Genomic DNA, 24748 nt, shown 5'->3' with positions numbered 1-24748 from the left:
TTCTGAAAAAGAGAGATAGAAAGAGAGAGACGGAGACGGCTATCGCTTAAAAGCATCTCCAGGCAGTGATCGTGATATCGCGTGTTTCCGCACAAATCCTGTCGTCATGACACACTCAAAGATTTCAACAACTGCGCTATCATCATTGCTTTGTATACGTGCACATGCATGCTTGCATGTTTCTCACTCACTCGCTCTCTCTCTGCCTCTCTCTCTCTCTCTGCTTTTTCTCATATGATATTTTGCAGCTTATTTCGGTCTAACTGGGAAACAGCTGCACTTGTAAAACTTCGCAAGCTTCGATATTAGGTGCGCTTTTACTATAATCACGTACCTGCTGTCAAAAAATGAAAACTGCTGCGCTAAATCACTCACTAAAGCCGGCTAACGAACTGCCGATTATTCGGCTGAGTGAGCCAAACAAATTAAATGAGCATGGTCACAAAAAAAAAGTGAAGTGTAGGAAAAAGAAGTGTTCAGCGCTTTGTCTCAAAGTTGACTTGCTATAGTTAGGCGCGATCCAACTTATATTACTAGGGTGACGAGGTTTGGGTGTCTGCTTCTCACTGTAAGCAGGCAAGTACGCAGGATCGTTCATTAAAATGAGCGAGAAAGCATGTACTCCCGTTGTCATCTAAAATATAAGAACTGAGGGAAATGCTGAAGTTAGAAAAATAGCATTAATCCTTGATTTGCAGATTAATGAAATCTTAGCGACTTTGTCAGGGAGCCTGGAGAGTGCTGAAATAAGGCGTGGCAGGGAAGTTCGACTGCGCGCAGCTTCGTTAATAAAGGTCCTGCGCCTGGACGCGGCGAATGCACGTGAATATTAGTTTCCTGAATGCGGCTTCGTCAATTTTCGTCGTCAAATCACACAGCAAGCTAAATAAAGCGCTTAAAGCCTTGGCGGTTTTACGCACCGGACGTGCAAGTAAAGTCGCTTGAATAGAAGTGCGCGTAGTTCACGTCAGTTCTTTGTGTTTGAACTAATTAGCACGCCTGATACTAGTTAACCTCATACATCTTGAATTGGTTCCCTGTGTGAGCATATTCTGGATGTACTATAGACCATTGTGACAACAGAGACAGGGGTGGCAGTTTGATATAGTATATCAAGAGAGAGAGAGAGAGAAAGGCGAAGGAAAGACAGGGAGGTTAACCAGAGATTATCTCCGGTTGGAAGTATATCAAGCTTTAATAAAAGCCTCAACGGCATGTTTATAAAGCTGCCTGCACGTTTGCGAGCGCGTTTCCGAGCTTAGAAAATACGGGTCAGCTAATTTTCTGGCAATTGTAACGCAGAATGCCTTACCTATGATACTATAGCTGTATGTTGGAAGCTCGGTGTCAAGCTCTGGATGGGTTAACGTGTTCGCCACTAGTTGCCTCCGAGTGATTAGAGGCTCGCGTGGCCTTTGAACATTGTGCAAAACACTCCATTAGCCTCAGCTTAAGCTTTACGCACTTTTGTCTCCTTTTTTGGCTCCACAATGTAGCCTGTTAGGAGGAACGCATGCGTGTCACGAAGTTATTCATTTTCAGGCTCGAAAGAGAAGTAATGGCATCAGTTTGGAGTACCAAACAAGTACAGTTTCATTTTTTTAAAGCGAACAGTGCTTTCTTCCTCGTTTTCTTTATTTCTGTTTTTGAGACACGACTCACGCTTCGCGCTTGTATGCGCAAAGGTAACCCTACGGCTGTAAACGTTCGAAGCTGCCCCATTTGTATCAGCATAGACTCCTCACATAGATATGTAGGTAGACGGTGCAGGAAACGAGTCCGCCGAAATGCGTTAGAAGTTAGTGGCAACGTCGGCTAACAGGAAAACACTGGAGGTATACGCGATGAGGAAGCATTCGCAACGGCTAGAGATATGGAATATCTTTTTGTTTACTCGCCTACTTTGATATAAGTCTATCTGTACGGCTTAGTGAATTATAACAGATCGCGTATAAGCCTGATAAATTAGCCGCCCTCCAATTGTTGTCTTAGGGAAATTTACAGCTCGCGCCAATCTTAGGAGGAGGAACTGATTTTCGGCCAAGCACAATTAGCTCGCAATCGTCGTGCGCTTACACGAAGGAAAAAAAAGCTCGTGAGCATTGGGTGCCTATTTATCAGGAAGCGTTCAATAGATATCAGATACTGCACTTCGCAGGTCTTTACACCATGTCTGAACGGTAAGTAGCTCTAGAAGACGAATTAGCTGTTCCACTTAAGTTTAGTCCATCCTGCGATGCAGTCGAGCAGCAAAAGTGTTGGGTTCGTTGCTTTTCTAGCCGTACGCATTGCCGCCGAAGTCGTCAGCGCTCGCCTGTGACGTCAGTGGGGCTTTATTTTCGCCGCCAGCAAAGGCCAGCGACCGTGACCTTAGCCTCCAGGAGCAGCAGCAGTGCTCCGGTGACGGTAGCGTTGACTTTTGCACTGCGTGTCATACCGCACCCGGCATCCGGCAAATAACCCCCGTCATGAATGTCAGTTTACCGATGCCCTTGAAACAAAATTTAACGGCTGTATACTTCAAACAAAGACCTATACGATTAAAGGAAGGAAGGAAAAAGTGGAGAAGGAAGGCAGGCAGGTTAACCAGTTTAGCCTAACCGGTTTTCTACCCTACACATGGGAGCGGGATGGGGGGGATGAAAGATGGGGAGAAGAGATAGAGAGCACATAACACGGCACACAAATCGTTGGTTACAGTCTGTAACTCTTGCGCGGTACGTGACATCACTGTCACAGCCGCTTGTCCAAGCCCGTCTCCTTCATAAGCCAAAGTAGTCCCTTCGTCGCCTTCAGGTGCGATGTCTTCTGTCGGCGATATGTGGAAATGGTTGCAACTGACAATGGTCTGTTGTCAAGGTGCGCTAGAACGGACGCCATGGACTGTCTCTGAGCATTATATTCAGGACAGTCGCACAGAATGTGTTCCAGCGTCTCCTCGCAAAGACAGGCATTGCAGAGAGCGTTGTCGGCCATTCCAATGCGAGACGAGTAAGATTTCGTGAAGGCCACCCCTAGCCATAAGCGATAAAGCAGGGTGGCCTCACTTCGGCGGAGTCCAGTTGGCATACAGAGATGCATCAAAGAGGGCAGGTCGTGTTGACGATTGCTCCGGTTGGTCGGGCTGCTTGGTGTGCAGCCAGCACTTGAAGTCTGCTGGCTGCGTCGGACCGTGAAAATGGTATGGCCTCTTCCTGTGTGTCTTCAAGAGCTGTCCGAGCGGCTTTATCGGCGTCTTCATTTCCTATGACGCCGCAGTGACTTGGCAGCCACCGAAACGTCACGTGATGTCCTTTCTCATGTGATGTATGGAGTAGGCATCTAATATCGAGCACGAGCTGTTCGAATGGCCCGCGACGCAGAGCTGATAGCACAGATTGTAGGGCTGCCTTTGAGTCACTGAAAATTGACCATTGTCGAGGTGGTTCCCGATTGACGAAACAAAGTGCAGCTCGAAGAGCAGCTAGTTCCGCAGTTGTAGATGTCGTTGGGTGGTCAGTCCTAAAGCTGATGGTAATTCCTCTTGCTGGGACGACCACAGCACCGGACGAACACTGGATGTTTGTGGAACCATCAGTATAAATATGTGCGCTGTCCGCGTACCTCTCGTGCAGAAGAAGCAGAGACAGTTGTTTCAGCACAGGCGACGACAGCTCAGACTTTTTCCAGATTCCTCGTACGCTGAGATGGACTGTGGGGCTGACAAGGCACCAAGGGGGTATCGTTGGTTTAGATGCATCGGTAAAGCCCGAGGGAAGTTTGTCGCTGTACTTGACGATAGTTTTAGAGAATGATGCTTGGTGCCTGTCTGAAGGTAGTGTTGCAAGGTGGTGATAGGGGGCACGTGCAAAATGTCTGATATGCGTTCTCAGGGCTTCCACCGCGATGTGAGTTTGCATTGGATGGTCCCGAGCAATCGCAATAGTTGCCTCAGTTGACGTGCATCTGGGGAAACCAAGACAAACTGTGCGTGGAAGGAGAGCAACAAGGAAACCGGGGAGCTAGAACAGGACTGCGAAACGAGATATGGAAAGGACAGTTATAGACGTAGCGATGAACAGCCTTTAATTCGCACTGGCTGCGTTGATGAGAGACCAGATGCAAACAATTGATATATATATATATATATATATATATATATATATATATATATATATATATATATATATATATATATATATATATATATATATATATATATATATATATATATATATATGCTCAGGACGTCACTGCTTCTGTCATATTGCTGCTTGGAAATATATTCAGTCCGGAAGATGGTGCATCATGAAGCGCAGTGTGGATGGATGTCTTACTACCTGGGAAATTCTTTAGATTTCGAGTTGTTTGATTCCCCCTCCTCTTTCGCCTTTCTGAATGTATGGATGCTCGACAAAATATTTAGATTTTCTTTTACGCAAATGAGCATTTTATTACATGCTTTAAATGCAAGTGGTGCGACGTGTGGACCGAGGTTTGCAATACACTGTACAGACTTTCATTAATGTGTTTGGTTACGAGTATGTTACTATATCTGTTTTCCCGAATATTTTTTTTTCTTTTACCTGCACAGTAATCTGCACTGTCTATTGTGTCTGCGCCGAGAACTACATGATAGGATTCGCGTCAAGTCGCTGTATGAGTAGATTTTCATTGTTGTTCTAGTGCCTTCTTTCTTAGTGATGTGCAATATTTGAAGGCACTTTGTTGTACAGAAAAATAGTGCTATTAAAAATGTCTGTCTCTGTCTGTCAGGCAAATTTAGTGCCGAGGTCAGAAAATAAGCCTACACAGAGTAGGATCGCTGAATAACAGTGCAGGGTCGAGTGGAAGATCTCTGAAGCGTTTCTGCTAGTGAATATCACAAAAGTATAGGCTGCTGGTGGTAAACAAAATCAAGCGATGAAGAAGAGTGTGAGCTTATTTCCTCTAATAATATGGGCGTAATATATATCGCTGTCGTTGCCATCATTTGCTGTATAGCTAAAATGTGTTATGCCGCCTCTGCGCAGTGGTTCAACCGCCTTTTCTATATCTCTCTCTTCTCTACCGGAAGCCGAAGCAGAGAATTCGAGCGAGACAGGCGTCACAAGAGAGAGAGAGATAAGCTTCCGGCATTAGACTTCCTTAAGTATACAGATTCTTTCAGCTTGTCTTGAAGCGAAAGGGGTTCTTTTTGGCAGTTTGTTTGCGTCCCCATGTGACTCGTGACCCTGACACATCAAAATCGCCTTATTGTCGTTGCCCACGACGATGTCCCTGGTCTGCTTTTTGCTCGAGTACTATGAGTAAAAAAATATAAACACAAAAGACATATGCAAATAGTCTTTTGGCACGATGCAAGCGCATTTAAAACTTGCCGATATATTTGCTTTCAAAAGTGCATGACAACGTTTCTACGATGTAAGTCAACGTCGTAGGAGCGTTGTTGTAGAATGGGAGAGTTTGTATGAAAGCATGGCGAATTCGTAGCACGAACTACTAGTACGGAACCAAAGTCACGAGAAGGGACAAGACACAGAGCTTTGTCTTGTCTCTCTCGTGCCTTTGTTATTGTCCTAGTATTTCGCGCTCCGAGTTAGCCATGGCTAAATCAGCCACGGTGTTTCGGCCGTTCTGGTGCTCCGCGCCTTCGATTCCCGACTCGCCTTGCCATGCTCTGTAAGTTTTCCCCGTTCTTTGAGATTGAGACTCACACGGCAGCAGCTAGGCCGGAGCCCTTCACTAGAACATCTCTTCATCGCTACTTCAATGGGAACACAGGGATCCGATGATACCGGACACGGTTGCCCATGTCTACCTAAAAATCAAAAATTAGCGACGTGTGCCTTGTCTAAAAGCAGGACAAGTCAAATGCAACATTTACAGCAACGACTCTCTTTGAAATCCAGCTTGCCTAAGTCAGTATTGTGCTTTGTACTATTGTATTTCAGGAAAAGTCAGAAGGTTCCTTCGTGGGGGCCAAATAACACTGTCTGTCAAGTCGGTGTTCGAAACCTCTAACTCTCTCCGGCCAGAAATGTCGAAGCCTGCCGAAGGGATGCAGACGCTCGAGGACGGAAGAATTAACTTGAGTTTGTTTTACATGTTTGCAGGCATTATGGCCAAGAAGAAAAAAAAATACGAACAGACACACGAATGTTCTCGAGGGAGCTACGGCAGCAGAACCAGCGCTGCGCTCAGTGCTCAGCGCTGCTTTTAAGCACTTTATCCCCGGCGAAGGGAAAATGGACTTTTCTCCTTCTGGTCCTCCCCCCCCCCTTCCCCCCTCTCACATCGTGCACACACCCGCACGTGACGTCAGCACTGCTGCAAATGATGGCAACCAGTTTTCTTTGTGATTCCTAGACGACGAACTTGCTGAGAACGACAGCGGAGTTGGGTGAACGTTCGGGCCACTCGCCAGGCGGCGCGCGAACTAGGGTGGACGCGAACTCAATAAACCACACGCCCCAGCTTTTCATGCACACGTGCACATGTGGCTGAAGACCAGTGGTGCGCAGTGCGACGTCGTTGGGTCCATAATTGCTCTCACAAAAGCTTAGGAAAGTGGTTGTAACGGTGAGCGATTCTTTGCATGAAGCAGCGAAAAACGTTTCGCTATTCATATCTAACGCACGTCATATTCCCGTACACATTTGAAGGGTTGGCAGCGATTGTTCTAAGCTTCGACGCCGGTCGTTTCTACCGATCACGATGGCTCTTTGCGCTAAGCAGTGATTATGATAGATGTTAAATTGCACACGATAACCTATAAAACAATGGCTCGTCCTCTTAAGGGCTTTTTCTGACGTCTTGCCCGACGTCTTGCCAAAGCCTTGGAATAGACAAGTCCACTAGTCGAAACGTTGGCTCCCGCTTTTACCTTGTTCTCGTCTTGCTCATCGGCATGAATTTCCATCTCCCGCCTACCCCTGATTTCCCTGGTTTTCTAACGTCAGTTAAGCATAGAAATTGATGTCTGCTGAGGCAACGTGCACGCGTATTCGCGTGAAAAGACTGATAAAGGTGAAGCTATGATCAGACTAGCCCGACCATTGGACAATTAAAAAAGTATATCCTCAAGAAAGAAAAATGCGTGAGAGCCGAAATGTCCCAAGAAAGAGCAATGAACGACTGGAGAATTTCACGAACTACCCGGAGAAATTCATAAACCCTATTCCGCTTATAACAAGTGACATAGGTCACCCTGGTTGGAACAGAAAACATTATCAGTTATTTTCTTTATCTAAGCAGCTTCGAAGCAGTTTAGCGATCGCAGCACACGTACAATGTGTTCATTCCATGAAATGCTTAACGAAATCATTTCCAAGAGGCTTTTTGTGTAAAGGACATTGCTTCTCAGTGTGTTCCATTACACTCAGCATTATTCTGCGCAGTTTCCGGGCGGTGCTCGATCATAAAGCATTCATCTGCTACAGGAGAACACACGCGCAGTTTGACCTCTCCCGCTGCAGACGCACGAAGCGTCCGTGACATTTCTTGCCGCGAAGCCACGCAAGGTAACGCGCCCCGTGCATGCCACGGCCGCTGACCCGGCGTATATGTCACCACATTTACTTCCACGCTAATTTCTCGCGCGGGCCCTAACGAGTCGGCGCCGCATTGTGACCTTCCAGCCGCGCGCTTGTTTTTCGTTCGTTCATTCCGTTCTCTCGACGCTTGCGGCTGTCGTTACCCCGAGCGGGGAGTCTCTCGAAACGGGAACGCCGAGGTCTCCGGCTCGTCATGCGCGAAGGTCAACCCTTCGCACTTTCAAAAAACAATTTGCTAATAGATGCGTCATCCGCGGGTCGCTGCTGCGAGCCTTCCGAGCTTCTCTGTGACTGTGTGGGTCGAGCGCACTGGCGCAGACGCGCCCGAGTCTGTTTCACGTGGTGCTAAATTTCCCCAGAGATGACGTTCCAAGAACTCGACACGCTGAACACACGTATGGGCAAACGGTGTATGTACTTCATGGCGTCGAGATATGGATTCGCTTGAAGCAGGACAGATGTTAATAACAGCCAGACCTGAATTGACACAGAGAAAAAGAATGGGGGGGAGGCGGGAAAAGCAAAAATAGGCAGGTTAAGTAGAGAACTAATCTGGCTTGAAGTGGAGATGTGGTGTGTCCCTTGTAATCGGCAAAACAAAAAAAAACATGGTATGATTATGATTGGTTTTTGTACTATACGCAGAAGTGTATTACGTGCACTTCTAACTGTGCTAAGTGTGCACACGTACATAAACGTGCACTACGCACATACAATTCTTTGCGTAGTGTAGAAATAAATCCGCGCCTTACCAAACCGTACGTATAGCAGAAGCGTTCATCGTTCAGTCAGCCATATGCGGTCATGTTGGCTGGCGGATCTCGAGTGCAGCAGAGCTTTCGTGGCTCTGCGCATATCAGACGCGTGATCAGCAGTCTCAGGATCTTTTGTACTGCAAAAAAAATTATTGCGATAGCAATTATGCGGATACTCAAGGCGAATTTCCACTGTCGGCGTCGGCGTTTCCGTGAGGTTCTGTATAAAGTCCAAGTGTGATGAGAACCCGGCCACGCGCCCTATATATGCGGTAGGAAGGAGGGGACATGTGCGAGGGTGAGCCGAGAAGGATGATGGCTTGATGAGATGCCTTCTTCTCGCGCGCACGAAGAAGGGAGGGGTAGGGACGCGTATTTACAATTGCTTGTAGGTACAGCAGGGCATGTAACTTGCGGAGACGACGGACGTTTGCGCGCATGTGCGAATAAGAGCGGGCGCGAGAGAGGAAATGTGGGGATTTTTGCTCCTTGATTATACGACTCTGCCTAGGCACTACGGAGGAGTTTCAATTAGCGCGCGTTGTATGCGTTTTTCCCTAGGCGTGCCGGCAGATCTCGTGGGCCGCGGTAGTGCTGAATTTAGCGTCGCAAGTTCGCTGCTGGACGTAATTATGTTTATTCAATCGTGTTTTACTAATTGAAACAACGTGTGATTATTTCGCATTATTGGCGGCGCCTCCAGGACACCAAAGCAGCAATGGCGACATCAAAGCTAGAACCCGGACTGGCCCGTGTGTTGGGGTTCGCCGAGGCCTGCGCGTGCCACGGGAGTATAAGATCAGCTGTCCGCTATCGCGGGCAGCCAATTTTTTATGCGAACACCCCCTGGCACGCTTCGGCCTTCGCGGCCCCAACCCACGGGCCGCCCTGCTTCCAGCTTTGATCCCCCAGCTACCGCTTGGCTGCCCTGGAGATCATGCGCCGCCTGCTTGAATATAAATTCAGGTACTCTCCTGAGGACTCCGTTTGCCGGTTACATGTGCCCTCCTGGAGCAGAGCTTGTAAAGAATGCAATCTATCGTCGCGACTAAAAAAGCCACCCGCGGCTTATACAACACCAGTCAAAACCTTGCACCTCCAGACACAGCGATTACCAAATGGGGCGTCCGTGCCCACTGCCTCACCGCGCGGGCAGCCAGCGGCGGAGCGTAAACAAACTGGACCTCACTCCCCAATGCCGGCATGCCTAGGGTACTGTTGCGTTTCGCCTGCGACACGTGGTTTTGCCGGCGCGACTGCGGCGGGGCGGCAGACATTTTGGCCCGATCGTCGTCGCCGCAACACTCATCGCCAGGTGTTTCCAGGCGCGACTGCGGCGATGCGACCGCCTAGGGATCATCCTCGCATTCCAGTCATTGTGCCCGAAACAGGCGATGCCAAAGCAGGGATCTCATTCCAGTCATTGTGCCCGAAACAGGCGATGCCAAAGCAGGGATCTCGTTCCAGTCATTGTGCCCGAAACAGGCGATGCCAAAGCAGGGACCATCCTCTCATTACAGTCATTGTGTCCGACCGGCAGCGCCACGACAGGGTGCTACGAGATCGTGCTCGACATGGTGCTACGGCATCGCTACGACAGTGTGCGTCACCATTAGCCCATTGTACATTCACGTGCTCGTCTTTTGAGGGGTTCCTTCTTGCCCTCAACTGCGAGAGTATAAAAACAGCTGCCCCCGGACGCCAAAAGGAGGGCTCCGATTTCTTCTGTTGAGTGAAGTGCTCTCCCGTCTCTCTACTACGGTCAAACCTGACCGCCAACTCTTTGCGATGTTAAAATAAACAAGTTGTTTCGTTGTTACCAGTCGACTCATGCTTTGCCGGGACCTTCGGATGCTTCCAGTTGTACCCCAGGCCGCCAGGCCAACGCTACCCTTGGGGCTTGCGACCCAGGTACAACCACGGGCGTCAGCGCCGAGTTCCCAACAGATCGTACCAGCAGTCCGATCCCAAACATCTGGTTGCCAGCGGTGAGATCGCCTCCGACTTCAAACAACTGTCTGCCAGCGGTGAGATCACGACAACGGAGGCCAGCAGCGAAGAGATGCAGTTGACGGTATGCTGAGCAGCTCAACGACGATCCGGGAGCAGTGCAACGAGCCCTGTGTGTCGACTGGTTGCCTGCAGCGGAACGACTGCGCGGAATTCCTGCCTGCGAGGTTTGGTGAGTGCGGGACTTTCTTCTTCTGAGCTTTGCCAGGCTTTTGTTAGTGTTAGAAACAGAGCTGGTAATTGTGGTTGTCGTTGCTGCCGGGTTAGTTGCGGCAAGACAATAATAGGCAGTAGAGAAAGCAGCATTCAGAGCAGCCATGGATTTGAAGTCGTTGCGCAAACCGAAATTGTTGGAGCTTGCAAGAGAGTTGGGTCTGGATGTCTCAGACAAACTAAGAAAACCGGAACTGATAAAGGCTATTCTTGAGTTAGAGGCTGAGGATGACGAGCTGTCGGAATGCCTTGAGACCATTGAAGAGAGAGAGACTGCAAAAAGACAGGAGCGCGAACTTAAAGAGCAAAAAGAAAAAGAAGAGCGCGAACTTAAAGAACAGAAAGAAAAAGAAGAGCGTGAACGTAAAGAACAGAAAGAGCGAGAGCAACAAGAGCGTGACCGTCAACACGCTTTGGAAATGAAGCGTCTTGAGGTAGAGATGGAACGCGCTCGTAATGGAAGTCAGGCACACGGTGCAGGAGAACGCGTATTGTTCAAAATGACGGACCTGATGCGGCCGTTTAAGCTTGGAGAGGACATTGGTTTGTTCCTGGTTAACTTTGAGCGAACGTGCGAGAAGCAGGGGTTCTCTCGGGAAACGTGGCCACAGCGCTTGCTCACTTTGTTACCCGGCGAGGCGGCCGACGTAGTCGCTCGCTTGGATAGAGAGGAGGCAGAGGATTTCGACACAGTGAAATCGAGTCTTCTAAAAAAGTACCGGCTGTCTGCGGAGGCGTTCCGTCGGAAGTTTCGGGAAAATGAGAAAGGCAGAAGTGAGTCATATACAGAGTTTGCGTATAGGCTTATGTCGAACATGCAGGAGTGGCTCAAAGAAGAGAAAGCGTTTGGTGACCACGATAAAGTTCTGCAGTGTTTCGGGCTAGAACAGTTTTATAGTCGGTTACCGGAGAACGTGCGATACTGGGTCTTGGATAGGCCAGACGTGAGTACGGTGGCTAGAGCCGCTGAGCTAGCCGAGGAGTTTGTGACGCGTCGAGCTCGCGGAGCTAAGGACGGTCAAAAGGGTGAATTTGGCTCGAAGTTTGAGAGGCCGAAGTTCACACCCATGAGAGCAAAGGGGAACACGCGTAGTGCGGATGCGAGTGGAAGCAGTGCGACCGAACCTAAGGAGACGGCGGCAGCCGAAGCCGAACGCAGAAAGCGGTTCGAGATGAGGCGAGCGGGCGTTTGTTATACGTGCCAGAAGCCGGGTCACTTTTCGGCGCAGTGTCCGGAAACAACACCAAAAGTTGTGTTTTTTTCAATAGGCAGCACTGACGAGAACATGAAGCTTCTCGAGCCTTACATGCGAGACCTCCTCGTAAACGGGAAAGAGTGCCGAGTGCTTCGCGATTCCGCAGCTACGATGGATGTAGTTCACCCGTCTTACGTAGAACCCCATATGTTCACGGGCGAGTGCGCGTGGATCAAGCAAGCCGTGGAAGCTCATAGCGTGTGTCTGCCAGTAGCAAAGGTGCTTATTGAAGGACCTTTCGGAGCGCTTGAGACGGAGGCGGCAGTGTCATCTATGCTGCCACCCCAGTACCCGTACCTATTTTCAAACAGGTCCGATCACCTCCTGCGCGAGAAGGGGCTTTTGTTTGGTGAAGCTAGTGTTCAGGCCTTAACCAGATCGAAGGTTCGGGAGCTCGCTGCAAAGGCGGTAGTTGCGGGGCCGACGTTATCAAACAACGAAAAAGGGTCAGAGGCGCAGCAAGCTGATATTCCGAGCACGCCCGAACTGAATAAACTTGAGTCTGTAACGTTAAAGGCGCCAGATACTGGAGAGGAAACGCCCGACGCGGGAAAGTTAGAAGAGCTATCTACTGATTTGCTCATCGCGCCTACGTCAGACGGACTTGATAGGTTGCTAAAAGTCAGCCGGACGGCTTTGATAGCCGAGCAAAAAAAAGGATGGCAGCCTGGAAAACGTGCGCTGCAATGTCAAAGAAGGTATCGCCAGGAAAACTGCGCGTTTTGTGGAAAGGGGTGGAGTCCTGTACCGGAAGTATCTAGACCGCAGAGGAGTGGAGTTCGATCAGCTGGTCGTGCCTCAATGCTATCGTCAGGATCTGTTGCGCTTGTCACATGGGGGTTCGTGGTCCGGACACCTAGGAGTTAAGAAAACTAAGGACCGTCTCTTGCAAGAGTACTATTGGCCAGGGTGTTTTCGGGACGCAGACCATTTCGTGAGGAAATGTGACACTTGTCAGCGGGTGGGCAAACCAGGGGACAAATCAAGGGCGCCGTTGAAATTGGTACCTATCATAACGGAGCCTTTTAGACGGCTCGTTATTGATACAGTGGGACCTCTGCCGGTAACAGCCACGGGGTACAGACACATTTTGACTGTGATCTGCCCAGCGACAAAGTTCCCTGAAGCAGTGCCGCTTAAAGAACTCAGCTCAGTTGAGATAGTCAATGCACTACTGTCCATATTTGCGCGAGTTGGTTTTCCTGCGGAAATCCAATCAGATCAGGGCACAGTGTTTACTAGCGCTTTGACGACAACTTTTCTCGAAAGGTGTGGGGTAAAGCTGCTACACAGCTCAGTGTACCACCCACAGTCGAATTCCGTTGAGAAGCTCCACTCCGTCATGAAGCGCGTGTTGAGAGCGTTGTGTTTTGAACATCGAACTGACTGGGAGCTGTGTCTGCCTGGGGTGATGTTTGCTTTAAGGACCGCGCCGCATGCGGCTACGGGGTTTTCGCCAGCTGAACTGGTGTACGGTCGCTCGCTTCGATCTCCGCTTCGCATGCTTCGAGAATCATGGGAAGGTAGGGGCGACGACCCAGTCGTGGTGGAGTACGTACTTAAGCTCCTCGAACGCTTAAGAAGGGCACAGGAGTTGTCAGGTGAAGCAATGACAAAGGCCCAGCAGAGGGCCAAGGTTTATTATGATCGGACAGCCAGGGCCCGTCGTTTTGAGGTTGGCGATGAGGTCATGATATTGCGCACATCGCTAAACAACAAACTAGACGTGCAGTGGGAGGGCCCAGCACGAATTGTTCAGAAACTGTCGGACGTTAACTACGTGGTAAGTCTGCCAGGAAAGCGGAAAGCACAGCAAGTTTACCACTGTAATCTGCTCAAACCTTATAGACAACGGGAAGCAGTGGTGTGCATGATGATAAACGTTCCTGAAGAGCTTCCAGTCGAGCTTCCGGGACTAGTCTCAGTGACGAACAGGGAAGACACCGGTCAAGTCATTAGTGACCTTATCAGTAAAGCACCGCTGTCGCCCGAGCAGAAAACCGAACTACACCAGCTATTACAAGAGTTTCAAGGTCTGTTCTCTGAGAGGCCTGGTAGGACTTCTGTACTTACTCATGATATAGAACTTACCTCCACAGAGCCAGTACGATCCAAGGCGTATCGGGTGTCACCCCGCCAGAGCGATATTATGGAGGCTGAGGTAAAGAAAATGCTACAGCTCGGTGTTATTGAGGCAGGTGAGAGTGATTATACCTCCCCTTTGATTTTAGTTGAGGTACCGGGCAAGGAACCTCGTCCTTGCGTCGACTACCGCAGGCTTAATTCCATCACTAAGGATCAAATTTATCCGATCCCTAACATCGAGGAGCGCCTTGAGAAAGTTAGTAGCGCTCAGTTTATTTCCACCCTAGATCTTGTCAGGGGTTATTGGCAGGTTCCACTTACAGAAGAGGCTAGTAGGTATGCGGCGTTCATTTCACCAATGGGAACATTCCGTCCTAAAGTGTTGAGTTTTGGTTTGAAGAACGCGCCATACTGTTTTTCAAGTCTCATGGATAAAGTGTTGCGGGGACAGCAAGAATTCGCTTTACCGTATCTAGACGACGTAGCGATATTCTCCGCATCCTGGTCTGAGCATATGGCACACTTGCGGGCAGTGCTAACCCGCCTGCGCGAAGCGGGCTTGACAGTCAAGGCTCCTAAGTGCCAGATAGCACAGGCCGAGGTTGTCTACCTCGGTCACGTGATTGGTCAGGGTCGTCGCCGCCCCTCTGAAATAAAAGTGGCCGCTGTGCGAGACTTTCCGCAACCGCGCACCAAGACCGATATTCGGTCGTTCTTGGGTGTCGCCGGCTACTATCAGAGGTACATCCCTAGGTACTCTGATATCGCGGCTCCCCTGACGGATGCTCTAAGAAAGACAGAGCCTCAAACAGTCGTCTGGGACGAGACCAAGGAAAGAGCTTTTAGCGCCCTAAAGAGTGCCCTAACAAGCCAGCCTGTGCTACGATCGCCAGACTATACAAAAGGGTTCATTGTTCAGTGCGATGCTAGTGAGCGAGGCATGGGCGTTGTACTGTGCCAACGGGAAAATGGAGAAGTAGAACACCCCGTCCTGTATGCTAGTCGTAAGCTGACCAGTCGTGAGCAGGCGTATAGCGCCACCGAGAAAGAGTGTGCATGTCTCGTGTGGGCCGTTCAGAAATTGTCATGCTATCTAGCCGGCTCGAGGTTTATCATTGAGACGGATCACTGCCCTCTCCAATGGCTGCAGACCATCTCTCCCAAAAATGGCCGCCTCCTGCGCTGGAGCCTCGCTTTACAACAATATTCCTTTGAGGTGCGTTACAAAAAGGGGAGTCTCAACGGTAACGCCGATGGCTTAAGTCGAAGCCCCTAACGTAGGAATCAGCCTCAAAATTGTTTGTTACTGATGTTTTCTTGCTGAGGCAGGATTTTTTTTTTTAACATATTGCTTTTGTTTAGTGTTTCAAAGTGATGATATGCTTTCTAGTGCAATTTTTCAATTTGTGGACGCGTTCTGAGTGATGCTAGACTACTGTAAGGAACTAGGCAGTGGTATAAAAAGGGGAAAGAGCCTGGCAGGGCTTAGTGAGGGTTGTGCCGTGCTTGCTGACTGAGCGGTTGAGTTTCAGCGTAGTTCTAACGCTTGCCGGGAACGAGAACAAAAATGTGAACTCTCCCGAAGTCACTTTGCAGTGTCCCGTGCGAACCTGAACAAGAGAACGAGGCCTTCTCTGTGCGCTGCGCTCAAGAAACGTCGAGGGACGCCCGACTTCGGTTATGAGCATCATCGAGCGACATCCCTCCGGACAGCGGATGCAGTCCCCTGTCCATCGGGATCTCCTTCCCCCGGCGGGGCGGTCTGTTGCGTTTCGCCTGCGACACGTGGTTTTGCCGGCGCGACTGCGGCGGGGCGGCAGACATTTTGGCCCGATCGTCGTCGCCGCAACACTCATCGCCAGGTGTTTCCAGGCGCGACTGCGGCGATGCGACCGCCTAGGGATCATCCTCGCATTCCAGTCATTGTGCCCGAAACAGGCGATGCCAAAGCAGGGATCTCATTCCAGTCATTGTGCCCGAAACAGGCGATGCCAAAGCAGGGATCTCGTTCCAGTCATTGTGCCCGAAACAGGCGATGCCAAAGCAGGGACCATCCTCTCATTACAGTCATTGTGTCCGACCGGCAGCGCCACGACAGGGTGCTACGAGATCGTGCTCGACATGGTGCTACGGCATCGCTACGACAGTGTGCGTCACCATTAGCCCATTGTACATTCACGTGCTCGTCTTTTGAGGGGTTCCTTCTTGCCCTCAACTGCGAGAGTATAAAAACAGCTGCCCCCGGACGCCAAAAGGAGGGCTCCGATTTCTTCTGTTGAGTGAAGTGCTCTCCCGTCTCTCTACTACGGTCAAACCTGACCGCCAACTCTTTGCGATGTTAAAATAAACAAGTTGTTTCGTTGTTACCAGTCGACTCATGCTTTGCCGGGACCTTCGGATGCTTCCAGTTGTACCCCAGGCCGCCAGGCCAACGCTACCCTTGGGGCTTGCGACCCAGGTACAACCACGGGCGTCAGCGCCGAGTTCCCAACAGATCGTACCAGCAGTCCGATCCCAAACAGTACAAACGCATAAAACACGCGTTAAGAAACCTCCTCCGTTGTGCCTAGGCAGACTCACATATTCAAGGAGCACAGGCCCCCACATTTTCTCTCTCGCACCCACTCTTACTCGCGCCTGCGCAGACACGTCGAGCGCCGTGAGAAACGCCACAGCCCGCTGTACCTACTAGCATTTGTAAAAACGCGGTGAGGACGTGCGCGCGCCATCGTGGAGATAATATGTGTGGTGTGTGCAAAGTCTATGTTACCCAAGAAGCCTCATGGCTTCGTGTGCGCTGTGTTCTTGCGCATCTAGTTTGCGTGGGAGCAAGAGCCAGCAAAAATGGAAATTCGCTCGCTGATCTTGCAGCCCCTTATCACGCCAGCGTTCTTACAGCGAGTATCCGCGCGGTCGTCGAGTTAGGCGTGTTATGTTTGCCTGTGCGCGCGTGACACCGTACTTGTTAATTTAGTTAGTAAGCGAGCGTTTACAGCAACCTATAAGATCGATAACGCTGCCAGCCTTACTGTGTTTAATAATTTCCTATCGCAATCAGTGCTTCGCCTCTTGGGCGAAACTTCTACTTTTATATATTCTAATCCTCCTATTTTGCTTCCAAGGGCAAGCCTCTGATCTTCAAAAGATGGGAAGTCGCACAATAGCTGTTTTAAAGTTCCTTCTGTGCGACATGTGTAACAGGTGGCACTGTCCGCAATTCCAATCAAAGCTGAACAGTCGTTCGTAAAATAACACTTGTTCAAAGTTTATTCGCACCCATTAGAAGACGACAAAGTAGGGAAATCAGGATTGCTGACAGATCAGGGAGGCTCCGTAACATGTACGTTAAAGTGCGTCTGGGCTCTAGCAGTCATTGAGGTAGCCAAAGAGTGAGACACTGCTGCCTCTACTGCTCAAGTTGTGGTTCATTTACTTTACCTGCCGTGAATCTGTATAGAAACGCTTACCCATACACATTTCTTGTCCAGATTGTCTACATCGCTTCTTGTTTGCGTTTCTTCATCACTACCGGTCATACTCCCAGAAACTTCACGTTCCAACGAAAAACCGAGAGTCAAAAACAAGAACCGGACATCGAAACGTTACTCTTATGCTGTTACGTCTGTCAATCGCATGATGGCAAAACAGCTAGATGGTATAATAACCCGCCCCGGTGGCTTTGCGGCTATATGGTGTTGCGCTGCTAAGCACGAAATCGCCGGATCAAACCCGGGCCGCGGTGGATCCCTTTCGTTGGCGGCGACATGCAAGAACACCGGTGTCCCGTGCATTGGGGGTACGTTAAAGATCAGCTGGTGGTAAAAATTAATCCGGAGTCCCCGACTACGGCGTGCCTCACAATGAAATCGTGGTTTTGGCACGTAAAACCCCAGAATTCATTTATTCATTCACAGATGGTATAAGAAGCCCACTGCAGTTCGTACACGAGTAGTTTCATGTGGATGCCCGGTTATCCTTTCCATAAAACTTCCTCCATCTCGCGAATTTTTGTAGAATACATTTGCTTAGGGTTAAAGACTTTTCAGTTTTCAAATTTTCTGGATGAGAACATTGCTAGTGCAAACAACTAAGACGAAAGCAGACAACAACGACGTACACCAATCGTTTTTCTTTTTCACTTTCTTTTCTCCCTCTGAAGAGCTAGCTAGAGCTCTAGCTCTAGTACTAGCTTATAAGCTAGTGCTACAACATTTAAGCTTGCAGGGGGCGTGTGCGCGCGCCTGCGAATAGTACTTGCGACGCGTCCTTGAGGAGAAGAAAGAAAGCTGGGCGCAGACAAGCCGATAAGAAATACGAGCCCCGTAAAAAAGTATCAGTAGGGCCGAGTGTCGCGGTCCAGGGCCGACCTTGACTGTACGGTGGCGAAAGCGGAGGTATTGCGGGTTGAAGGAGGGGAAGGGGCAGGAGGGGTGTTAGCTGGACATTCGCCAGCAGAGCGGCACCTCGGCCTCTGCGAAGAAGGCGACGACGCATCCCGCGAAGGTGCTAATCTCCGGATGTGGCGAGAAAGCCTGCCCGCGTCGCCGTAATTATCCATCCCAGACGTGAGTACGAGAACCCTAAGGGTCAAAGCTCGATACGAGCGCGAGAAGCACGGGGATCAAGTCGGAGAAAGTAAATTCGCATCATTATTAGATTTGCAAAACATACAAGCAATCAGAAAAAAATAAGTAGGAAGACGAGGTAGCCGGCTGGATACAGCCGCCAGGTGGGACACTGATTGTGTTTGCTCTATAGGAGAAAACTAGTAGGTAAAACACATTGAGCAAAGATGAAGAGACAGACTGCAAGCAATTAAAATGTGAATAAAAGTGTATTTTCGAATGCGTTAAGACTTAAAGAAAAGGGGAACAGCTCACTACTTAAGCACCGGTGGGCGCTCGACAACCTAGTACAGGATTTACGAATTTGCGAGCAGAGCATATAGTACGTTCAAAACAACGGCCGTTTAAACGGGGCCCTTGCATAACCGAAAGAAGGGCTACATCAACTAGGTCATGACTATACAGAGGCTGAGCTGCCGACAAAGATGGTGTTCTGCACCGTAGGATTAAGTCATTCCTGTAGGCAGTAGTCACTAAAAAAAGGACGGCTCCCTATGTAATGAGCGAGGGGCACTCCACAGTTAATGTCCGGAAGTGTTTCCGTGGTATCATCTCAACGCTTGAGACACGTACACGTAGCCTTCACAATTTGTTTTCATTCTCTTCTACTTCTTTGGTGTGAGGCACAGACGTAATGCGACTTTTCCTGCATACTTTATTCTCTTTTTTTTTGTTTATGCACATCAGTTGATCCCCCGGCATTGAATATTTATCGTCGTTCACCTCATTTTTCACTCTGTGTGACCATAAGCGTTGTTGTGAAGATGGATCGTGTCCTGCTCGCCGATTAATTAATTAATTAATTCAAATAACTTTATTGAGTGCCCTGCGATTTGGTGGGGTAGGCCTGGACGCCGCCTTGGTTTCGGCCATGGTTTGTTGGCCCTTGGCGGCTTCCTCGGCTCGCTTGACGGCCCAGAGCTGGTGCTGGAGGTTCCTGCTCGCCCAATTCACTGTAAAATAATTTACTCCCTTAAAAGGGAGAAAGTGTGTCAATTACTTTACAGTGAACTTGACGCTTATAGAGCGATTTTTAAAGGCAGTATAAGTTGTTGTTGGGCGAGTTCTTTCATATTGCTTAAGACACCGCACCAAAGACAAAACTCGGACGAGGGGGGTAATGTACACGGACATGCCCAAACTTTCAACTAAAGTTTGAAAAGTTGAAAGTTTGCGGTTTCTCGTGTCCGTACTCCTTCGTCATTGTCTGTCTTTAGCGCAGCATCATTTCTGTAGTGTTATAACGGTAAGTTTGCAACCAGCGAGACGCTTAAGTTGTGAATGGCCAGGTTGGGTAGGAATTCTAATATGGTTTCTCTGCTGTCGACTATTCGAAACTCGTTCACGTTCTAGACTGTTTAAATTGGCTTCTGTTGAGCAACGTTTTTTTACTCACTTTCACATTTATCTCCCTCACTTAATCACTCGGAAGTGGAATATTCGTTCTAAACATTTACCAGCAGCTATTGTTCAGGAGAACATGATGAACGTTGCGCCATGTTTACGAGGTTATTTATGGTCGACTGCGAAAATCCTATCCACGACTCGAACAGAGACCACACTTGCCGCGTGAGCTGGGTAGATCAAACACAATGCACGCAGTAAACTACCTACCCCGGCCAAATGTGGCGCTTACATCTGGACCGCTTTCTCGAAGCTAAGTTAGCGAAGCCTGGCACGCTATCAAATAACAAAACATATATGTTTTCCAGGTATTGTTTTGTTTTCTCGCTTACGTCAAATAAAATATGGCATTTCTTTTATTCGTTTGACTTGCCATGCGGCATAACACTGTAGAATCAAATGAAATGTAAGCATGAAGGGCCAGTTTCATGAATATTAAAAAATTACGGGGTTTTTCGTGCCAAAACCACTTTCTGATTATGAGGCACGCCGCAGTGGAGGACTCCGGAAATTTCGACCACCTGGGGTTCTTTAACTTGCACCTAAATCTAAGCACACGGGTGTTTTCGCGTTTCGCCCCCATCGAAATGCGGCCGCCGTGGCCGGGATTCGATCCCGCGGTCTCGTACTGAGCAGCCCAACACCATAGCCACTGAGCAACCACGGCGGGTTTTTCATGAAGATACAGAAGTGATTTACAGAACGTGCTGTCCATGATCCACCTTTGAATAGTTACCAGGTTGTTCAGTTCTTACTTTTACAGCGAAGCTGTTATACGGCTAGCCAATTCGACCGTCCGTCCGTCCGTCCGTCCGTGTGTCGCCTGTGCGCTGAAAACTCCGGCGCAACCCAATGAGCATGCGCAAAAAAAAAAAAAAAAAGAAAAGTCGCGGCGATCGCTTTGAATGTTGTCATCACATCCACCATGTTATAACGCATGACGTTTATGGCCAAATAAAGAAACGTGGGGTGGCGGCGCTTCATTGTTCTCACTGGAGAGTCGAAAAGCGTAATAAAACGCAATAGTGTTCCCACCAATCGCCGACTTTGGCGTCGACCTAGCGCTCCTCGACGGCAAGTGGATTGTATCCTTCCTGTTGGAGCGGTTTGGAATTGAGTGCTACACTGTCGTCATTGTGCCGACCACGCGTCACTGGTCGTGTATAGATTTAATCTTTGGCAAGAACTTGCCTAGCACAGCAGCACAACCGATCGCGGTGTACCACAGTGACCACAAAGCTATGGTCACTGTGGTAATGAATTAGACAAAATAAAGACGATGAGAACCACAAAGTTACGTGTACGTGTCTTTATTCAATCAATATAGAAATAGTATAGCAATAAATGTAGTTGTCAATATAGTCATCGCAATACATCTTCGCTGGTTATCCTTCTTCACAGAATGCAAGGACACTAAATTTTTTAATAAGAATTTGATGCAACGCTCAGAGGAATCGCCGTATTGCCGCTTTTGCCCGCGGATCATGTTGCTTATAAGCGCCCTGATATTCATAGGTACAGCATTTATATAGTCGGTTCATGGACTTAATCCTCTTGAGTGCGGAGGCTACCCGTAAAAATTCAAAAGGCGCAATTAATGCTGGGAAGGTGTATCGACCACATGCAGGGTATGTGTCAAAACGCGGTTGCATGTTGTAAAAGGGTATTTATTTATTTATTTATTTATTTATTTATTTATTTATTTATTTATTTATTTATTTATTACACACAGCACCAAAAAGGTTTTACAGTGCGGAAATGGTAATAATAATAACAAAAAAAGAGTGCAGATATTACGCACTGTTGGCAGCAATGTTACACGGAGGTAGCTGGCTATTTCAGCATCGGTGTGTGTTCTGCATAGGGTTCGACCATGAACCAAAATTTTTGTGTTAGGCGAGAACTTGTGCGTGAGGCGTGACAGCAGCAAGGCCACCACGACGGTGGTGGCATGACGACTGATTTATTGTACTCCCTAATATGAAACGTTACTACGTGTTCCATTATGATCTGGGCCGATACCGAAGGCGGTAGAATGTTCATTGCGACCGTCTTGGGCCTAATGGAAACTGGCGCTTCAGGAAACGTGGAAATGCGGGGCTTCCGCTATGCTCAGGTAATTTGTTTCTTTGCAACGTGACATACCGCGCCCATTGTCTCGAACGATAGGTGGCACTGACTAGGGTGAAGTTTTGAGGAAGAGAAAAAAAAAAAGAACAAGAAGATGCGATCAAAAATGCTAGAATGGAAAGTATGCATAGCATACCTTATTAACTTAAGCAAGCTATAGGTGACTATTCATCCCCGCCCCGTTTCAAAGGCGATGCCAATAAATCATCATCATAATAATACGTATGCACTTGTGGCCTAATACTCTTTTGACAGCTATGTATATACATTAAGCACGGTTTTTTTTTTCAGTAATAAATGCGTTTAATGAAAAGGAAGTGTGCGTGGCCCTAAGGGTAACGCATCGGGTTTTTCGTTCTTGGGCACCCTGGCTAAATCCTTCCGTCAGACAAGCATATTTTAGATATTATTTTTATTAAAGGGGCCCGGAACAATGCGCGGCAGGAGCATGGGCCTGCCTACCGCTAAGTGCTTGGTACAAAGCAAAAAATGCTTGGAATAAAAAAAGAAGAACGTGATAACCATAACATCAGCTTAAACGGCTGCGCATACGTGATCCACATATCGCATGCCTACCGGGATTGCGACGCCCGGTATGCAGATGATGGATTATAAGACAACGCGCGAAGTGGTGAACTGAATAACATTTTGAGGTCGGCCGCAATAGAAAGAAAACACAAGAGCGTGGTAAAAGAGCAAACCAAGGAAATGCAGATTCGGTCACGCATAATTGCCGCGGCGTTGAATCGCGGGGCACCGTTAAAAGGGATCTAAGGTCGAATCAATTGCCAGGCGACGGCGAAGCAAACTCATTTCTTGACTCAGTTCACGGCGAGGCGGTGCGGCGGGCGTCTACCAGGCCCGAGTGTATGCTATAGCCGCAAGGCGCCGGCAGTAATTCAACCTTGGCGGTTTTGAATCGCGGTGAGAAGATCCAGCCGTCGCCACGTGGCCTCGTCTCGATTTTCTTCTCTTTATTTTCGTGTTCCCGCTGTTGTTCGCGACACCTTCGGAGGGGGATAAACAAGGCCACGAAGTGCGTGTGGTGCAACCCGGCCAGGCGGCGGCGTCAATTTCGGCCGTCCGCGCGCGCGAGGCATCCTAAGGACGTCCGCGCGAGCCACCATTGCAGGGCTGCTGCCGAGGGAGCCCGGTTCTTGTATGTACGTATACTCCTCGTAGTGGGCGACGGATGCGGCTGCAACACGTCTTTGAGGACGGCGTAATGTCGGGACGTTATGGCCTTCGAATAGATACTCGCGCACTTGATGTTGAATGGGGCGATGTTCCAGTACTCTTCCGTAAGGAACTAGACATACGACTAAATGGACAGTGGCCGTCTTCAGTGTCGTTCCGATTTCGATGAAGCCAGCAAAAAACAAAAAAGGCAGCTTCACAAAAGCAGCATTTTGATCCAGAAGAAAGATGCAGTGTACTTCTGTCCAAGAGCATGATGGCACCTCAGCGCAATGCTTGGAAACTCGTCGGGAACTGGTTGCCTGTCCATAAGAATACGTAGTCATGCTTTCTTGTGCACCTGATGTTAGGTACGCTCTGTTTTTCGTAGGTTGGCGCAAGAAAAGAAATTGCTGGCTCTCCCGTCATCGAGAGTAGATGTAAGCACGAAATGGCAATCCGCAAAGCAGATTGGTTGGAGATATACTAGCCACAATCTTAAAATGGGTGTAGTGCATGTTCGCAACGGCACACCACATTGGCCGCGCCATGCTATGCACTGGTCCATATGGATGCTGCTCAGCTAGAAGAAGAAAACCGGCTGAAGGCGGCACGACAGGCAGCGAAAGACGCCAGGGAGACGGAGCGCACTGCCCGGCCAGAAGAAAATCTCCTGAAGGAGGAGCCACGCAGCGTGGCGCCATCTCCCGAGGCGACGCGAGACCCGCGACGCGGAACTCACGGAACGCTGGCGTTCAAAAGAGCACGGACAACCCCGTCTCAGCGCCAAAAGATGACAAAGAAGTATATGGTACCCTGTATCTGCCTTTTGAATGTCGCTATTGCAAATGACAAAAAAAAAAAGAACTCCAGCCTACTAGAAGATACAGCTTGAGTGACATTGTGAACAAACATTAGGAAGAACTCGGAAGCAATATTTTTTTTTTGTAATTGTCTCGACAGTAGCGTATGTAATACGGTCCTCTACAAAGGGTTCGGGTAGAGACCGCACTTTCTTAAGTTTTGACTGGTTGCTGGGATAATCTCGTTCTCCCAACTTGCCCGGATATTCTCGTTTGAGTGCCCGGATAATAGCTCTGGCTTTTCTTTCAAGGTCAATTGAAGGTCAGGAGAGGGGGCTTGTTGGACTAGTTGGTACATGGTTATGCTAGTATAATGCCAGCAAACTCGAAAAATGAAAAAAAAAATCGAGAGGCAGCCACAGACAAAGCTACCTTCCTCTTCCTCTCGATTTTTTTTTCCTTTTTCAAGTTTGCTGGCACTCTCCTATCATAATGCTTGAAGGTCGCTGACAACGGCCGCTAAAAGCATTTCATGCTTGAAAACATTTACAGAGGAGCGACAGTATGTGCTTCTCTGTCGACATAAAGTGGCGTCAAGCCGCAGAGGCGTCTTCTATATGCGTTCCATTACTTGGGCTCGAAGCTGTCAAAGTAGACTGTCTCCAATGCTGGCCATACTGAAACGCAGCCTGAAGTTTCGCACGGGACACAGAACATTCCGCACTTGGATGATTAGTTGTGAACTAGAGCGCGCGA

General features: G+C 48.8%; 1 protein-coding gene and 1 long non-coding RNA gene across 6 annotated transcripts in view; one reads left to right on the top strand and one right to left on the bottom strand.

Moving 5' to 3' along the window:
- The window catches only part of LOC142575924 (uncharacterized), a 350863-nt gene that overhangs the window by 43458 nt on the left and 282657 nt on the right, over positions 1-24748 (top strand). The gene's annotated exons all lie outside the window — the stretch shown is intronic.
- LOC142575925 (uncharacterized) overlaps positions 19350-24748 on the bottom strand; it is a 29103-nt gene continuing 23704 nt past the window's right edge. Inside the window, exon 3 of one of the 2 annotated variants that reach the window (XR_012826737.1) lies at positions 19350-19451. This is a non-coding gene — a long non-coding RNA (uncharacterized LOC142575925). The remainder of the gene's footprint in view (positions 19452-24748) is intronic. The other variant, XR_012826738.1, reaches the window with a different exon arrangement.

This window comes from Dermacentor variabilis, chromosome 3 (genome assembly GCF_050947875.1).
Source record: "Dermacentor variabilis isolate Ectoservices chromosome 3, ASM5094787v1, whole genome shotgun sequence".
Lineage (NCBI taxonomy): Eukaryota > Metazoa > Arthropoda > Arachnida > Ixodida > Ixodidae > Dermacentor > Dermacentor variabilis.
The sequence above is the reverse complement of the archived record's forward strand: the minus strand, read 5'-3'. Positions and strand labels throughout refer to the sequence as shown.